The sequence below is a fragment of the Thermobia domestica genome, chromosome 15 (assembly GCF_964235325.1).
Source record: "Thermobia domestica chromosome 15, izTheDome1.hap1.1, whole genome shotgun sequence".
NCBI lineage: Eukaryota > Metazoa > Arthropoda > Insecta > Zygentoma > Lepismatidae > Thermobia > Thermobia domestica.
Genome location: NC_137468.1, coordinates 184,805,740 through 184,811,631, shown reverse-complemented (window position 1 = coordinate 184,811,631; position 5,892 = coordinate 184,805,740).

Below are 5,892 nucleotides of genomic sequence, written 5' to 3'. Positions count from 1 at the left end.
TGTACATGGGTTGGTCTTCTGGCACGTGGTGTTTTCGGGTGTTTCATCATCGTCCTTAAACTTGTTAAACCATCGCTGCAATGTCCGCGTAGTCACGACACCCTCACCAAAGGCATGGCATACCGTCTGTCCCACTACAGCTGGGTTTGACTTCCATTTGAACTCGTTCAGCATACATGCTCTTATGACGCTCTGTGGGTGTCCCATGTTCCCTCTGTCTTTACGCAAGTTCACGGTGTGTCTGAATTACCACAACCAGGTAGTATGTTGGATATACCCACACCAACAACTGACGTTCGCCTTATCTCCACTCGCATTCAACTCACGGTGTGAAGTCCAATTGAACACAGACCTCCACGAAAAGGGACAGAACTCTTTTGGTTACCTTTATAAATATGCACAATAGTATAGCGTTTGGTCCCGGGCAGTAGTTCTTGATTAAGCATAATAAAAACTATTTTGAATATAATTTATGGATAATAATAATAATAATAATAATAATAATAATAATAATAATAATAATAATAATAATAATAATAATAATAATAATAATAATAATAATAATAATAATAATAATAATAAGTTAAAATAGTGTTTTTAGTCTTCCAGAAGGAAACCAAAATTTTCCTTTCTTTCAGGTCTCAAAAACACTAGCAGCAACACATTTTTTTTGGCTTTGTACATTGTAGCTGGCCCTCCTTCAAAAACGACGGACCCCCTACACAAACCTGCTGGTTACACCCCTGGCTTTACTACTTTTCTAGATGTACATACTGCAACATTTATAAATTAGTAGAGATAATATAAAGTGCCTACTGTAAATTTTTGACTACCCAAAATTCGAGTTTAAGTAACTCATGAAAGACAATACTGACCATTTTCTGCAAATAAACATTTATTTATTCATATACTGATTCAGAAGAGAAAGTAAAATATAACTAATAAGAAAGCTGATTTGTGTAGTTGTTCTTCCAATAAAATAAAAGAAGCGTAAAAAGCTGCACTATTTGCGCTGCATTCTAAAAGGAACAAGTAATTTCATTTTAATTTACAAAATAAGAAAATATATTTCTTTTTTATATATGTATGTACTTGTTCTATCGAATCGTCATTATTTCCAATAAATTTTTATATATAAATAATGGTAGTTTTACAATACAAATATCTTCTCTAAGATGTTGATTATACAAAATTCCAATATTGAAATTATGATTTATGAATGTTAAACACAATAACATCAAAGCATTTCTTCTTATTTTCTGTTACAAAAATAATCTTCATATGGAACTTTTATGTAGTTATTTCATTACATAGGCAGGCCTATATGTGAAGAAAAAGTAGAATTTTCTGTTCTCAAATAATTGATAAATTCACAAAGGTTTGTTTTCGATTTCTTGTTAAATTTTAAATATTGCAATGGGATATTTGTTCTCTACGAACTGGATGTAGACCTATATTCCCTGCATTTCACACTCATATACACACACACACCTACACCCCCCCCCCACACACACAGAGAGAAATTATCTAAATTTTTACTTCCCAACTTGAAATATTAGAAAATTTTCTGGTTCCCGACAGCTAATTGAAAAATTATAATTTGTTGCTGTCTAATTTTCCTCTACAGGAATCGAATTTTATACCTCAATGTGCAGTTAAATATAGTGGAAAATTTTCCACATAACATAACTATACATACTATCCAAAACTGTCGGGCTCATGAAAGTTTTTCCACTTGTTTCTACATCGCAGTGAACATTTTCCGATCCATGAAAATTCCTTTCACTTGTTTCTACAGAGGAATAAAACTTACCAATTCGCAAAAAGTTGTTTTACTTTTTGCTTCAAAATGATGAAAATTTTCCGACTCATAAATAGTTGTTCAATTTTTTCATAGAAGACAGAAAATTTTTCGATTCATGAAAAGTTGTTTCAATGGTTCCTACATAGTACTGAAAATTGTTTAAGCCATGAAAATTCTCACATTCTTTAAACGATCTTTCACTTTTTAACAATTTGTTTAGAACGGAAAATTTTCGGGAAAAATAAAGAAGAAAATTTTCCACTTCACATCACGACTAAACAACGATGTAGGAATAAGTGGAGTATGTTTTATGAATCGGAAAATTTTCATCACTGATCATATCTAGTTGGCCTAAAACAGTGATCGTCAAACCACCGATCGCGAACTACTAGTAGCTTGAGGGGAAATTTTCGGTAGATCGCGTGAACGTTTCGATTGGCTAACCTTGATCAAATGATTTCATATTACTAGAAATGTAAGTTTATAGGCAATAAATAATACACAATAACACACTGAGCAAGGGTATGTGATAATATAAAAAAAAAACTATCACGTAATAGTTTCAACACAATAACTGTGTCTTCATCAGACTTCCACTCCTTCTCTGATGAGGAAGTCTAATGAAGACACAGTTATTGTGTTGAAACTGTTACGTGATAGTGTTTTTTTACATATTATCACATAGCCTTGCTCAGTCTGTTATTGTGTATTAGTACAAAATTGAAACAAGGCCTGATAGAATAGTTATAAGCAATAAATAAGCGTAAAACAAAACAAAAAAAAAAAAAAAACTTGATAATTCTTTTGGTTGGTAGTTCACAGTAGGATATAAAAACGGTACGGTAGGTCAGGAGCTCTATAAATTTGGCGATCACTGGCCTAAAGCATCTATTAGTTTATGCGCAGTTATATAAATTTATCATAATTTTGCCAGTTAAAGAATTAAACCATTTTCTAATTGGATTTGGACAAATTCATAAGCGAAAAATGTGTAAACAGAATGTCTACTAGTCAAAGTTACAGGGCAACCTGCTAAATAAGATGTAGAATCTCTTTTCTCAAATTGATTGGGGGAAAGTGGGGTAATTACTTGTTTTCACTTCTTTGCTTCTCCACCTTTCTCAGAAACCCCATAAGAAAAAAAGCATTGATTGTAATGGTATTGTTTCATACAACAAACAAAGAATTTTCCTGTAACGTTCTACATCATTTTCCTTGACTCCTTTCGAACACTGACTATAATACCTCCTTAAAGAAGATGTACTGTACAGGAATCTTAGGTCAAAGCGAAAACCTTGAAATATAATAATTGAAAGTTGTAAGTGAAGAGAGAGCTTAAGTGGATTTCCAAATACAACGCACCACTCAGTCATTAGAGATCATTGTTTTTATCCGCAGGTGGCAACTCCAATCAGCAAGGATCAATAAATACACGTCTGTTGGCAGAGTCAAAGGAGTTCAAGTTTGAAGGAGGCTTTGGAAAGGATACAATCACCCTCAGGAGGCTCTGAAACTTTGGCAAGCAAAGGATTATGGGAGATTTAATTTTCACATCGAAACATCTCCCTACAGGCTTCGGTCGTTAGCTTGTGCTCTGAGAAATATTTTTAAATACAACGTTATACACATAAAACTGCAGCGCGGTGTCTCAGTGGTAGAGCGTTCACCTCCGGTGCTTGGGGTTCCTCGTTCGATCCCAGCTCGCGCCGTGTGGACTTCGTCGTGGACAAACACAGTGCTCGTGGGTTTTCTCGGGGTTCTCCCGTTTCCTCCCACCAGTATTTCTTCCAGACGTTTTTAGGGGGACACTGCTTCCCGGGAGCTATGAGAGTGTCCCCCGGAGGAGGCCAAAATAATACATCTATAATATAATAATAAATAGAGTAGTACCAGCAGTGCCCCTCCGGAACATAGTTTCTGAAAGAAACACTGCCTCCCACTTTCTTCATTCCACCATTTCACTCATTTCTCATTATCACTGTCTCCTTTAGCCTAACCGGCATAATCGTGGGACGTTAAACTTAAAGATTTCATTTTATTTTCACATAAAAGTGCAAGTAAGATTCGACTAATATATTGTTTTCTAACTACATGAAAAAGTTAGAGGAGTAAGAAATAAGATATATGCCGCCTTATGCAGAGTCGTTTTGATAAATGATTAGCGTCATACTAAAGGCCTGACTACTGTAGAAAGCATATGTTAGTCGAATTCTTTAGTATGGCTCTAGTCACGTGTCAGAACCGCTCTTTTTAAGACCCATGGTGTCTCCAAAGGAACCGTAAAAATTGATAGTTAATAAGATTGATTGCTTGATTTATTGATTAAAGTTTAACATCAATTTTCAGCCTTAGAGCTGCATGAGCCAGCGTTTACCACGACATGAGAAGTTTCTTGTCTCGTCTCGTTCCCTTCAAAAGCGAGCCGGGAGTCGATACAAAAAGTACGCTTTTAAATTCGAAAGAAGAAATAGTTGACGAGTATCGTGAGCTACACTTTTCATCTCAGGTCTTAGATCTTAAGTCTTTCTTTAGTTTTTAGATAGTTGATTGATAAAAGTGATTGTACGAACAGGATGAAAATCATGTATCAACCTTTAAAGACATGAAACTCATTACGCAATATACTACAATAATAAATATGAATTAAGTGTTGTTGTATCATACCCTTCGTTGACTTGCCTTGACGCAGAAAGGTTCTGATAATTTCTAGATGAAACTAATAAGGAAAGGACATGAACCTGTCATCGGGACTTCCTAATCAAACCTAGTCCATTCGATAAAGATATGTTCATTCACAAAAAATAAGGTGCCATGGACAAAGGAGTAAGTCCTTGGGGCCCCATTAACCCTGTTAGTATAAAGGAAATCGCAGTCTCGCAGTGAAATAGCTATTGAATCAACACTGTTCTTTGAAAAGTCATGGTTTATACTTCATTCTCTTCAACATGAAACAGGCTTTCCAGACGTTCTATATATTGGTTCCCATAACGTACTTCAACGGGAAAAACTGAGAGAATGCCGGGAAAATTCCCTCCAAAAATAGCTTCCATCTAATTTGGATTCCTCTGGAGTGGCCCCAGGTAAAAGCGCATAATCCAAATGTATCTCGAAAAATACTATAGGGGATAAGAAATGACTGTACCAAGTTTTGTATTGATAGACATAATAGGTATGAGGGGAAAGCGTGTATTGGTTAACAAGCTTTGGTCTTATATGAGTTCCTTCAATCAATACACGACACTTATTAAAGTAAGATATGAACCACTACTCAAGTTACTGTCTTAGGTATGAAAACGTTTCTGGGACCACACATACAATAAACATGTACGTTGGAACTTGGTCACGATGTGCACTAATTATTAGTATTTTGAATATTTAAAATGAAAGAATAAATAACGAAAAAGAAATCCCTTCGAAACGGAGAAAGCTTTGTTAATTCCTTTGTTTGAAGTTAACGCACCTTTTCAGCACTCAAAGTCTACAAACTGTACGACCCGAAGTCCATCTGCTTGTAGTGGTGTTTCAACCTAGTTTTCCCAAATAACAGGAGAGAAAGATTACCATTTAGCCGCGATCGACCGCAGTGAGAAACCTGACCAATAGTGTGCTGATATCTTTATTTTGAAGTGCCTTAACATTCCACCATGTTCCTTTCAATACTCATTAACTTTTGAGGGTCCAGAACAGACGCTATAGAATCCTTACCCTGAGATCAGGCAAAGGTGATATTTTCACAACATACACCATAGATTTCTAAAGGTCCCATAACGCTTAAACCATTGAATTGATGTTAGGCGACGGACGTATCCATTCTTTAAGCTCCTTTCTGTCATTTCAGACTCTCTGAAAAACATGACACCCAAACAATACTGAACGATTTCTTAATTAGATGTAGGCTACAGATTGGCGTTTTTTCTTTGGAAGTTCGAAAAATGTTTCTGAAATGTTTCTAGAGATTTTTCTTGGTTCCATAAGGGGATGTGTGTCATACTTTCAAATATACGAGGATAAGTCAAAAATTATCCGCAACGTAGCTGTCACTTTTCTTATATCGTCCATATTGTCCTCTGTCCTCGTTTATTTTATTA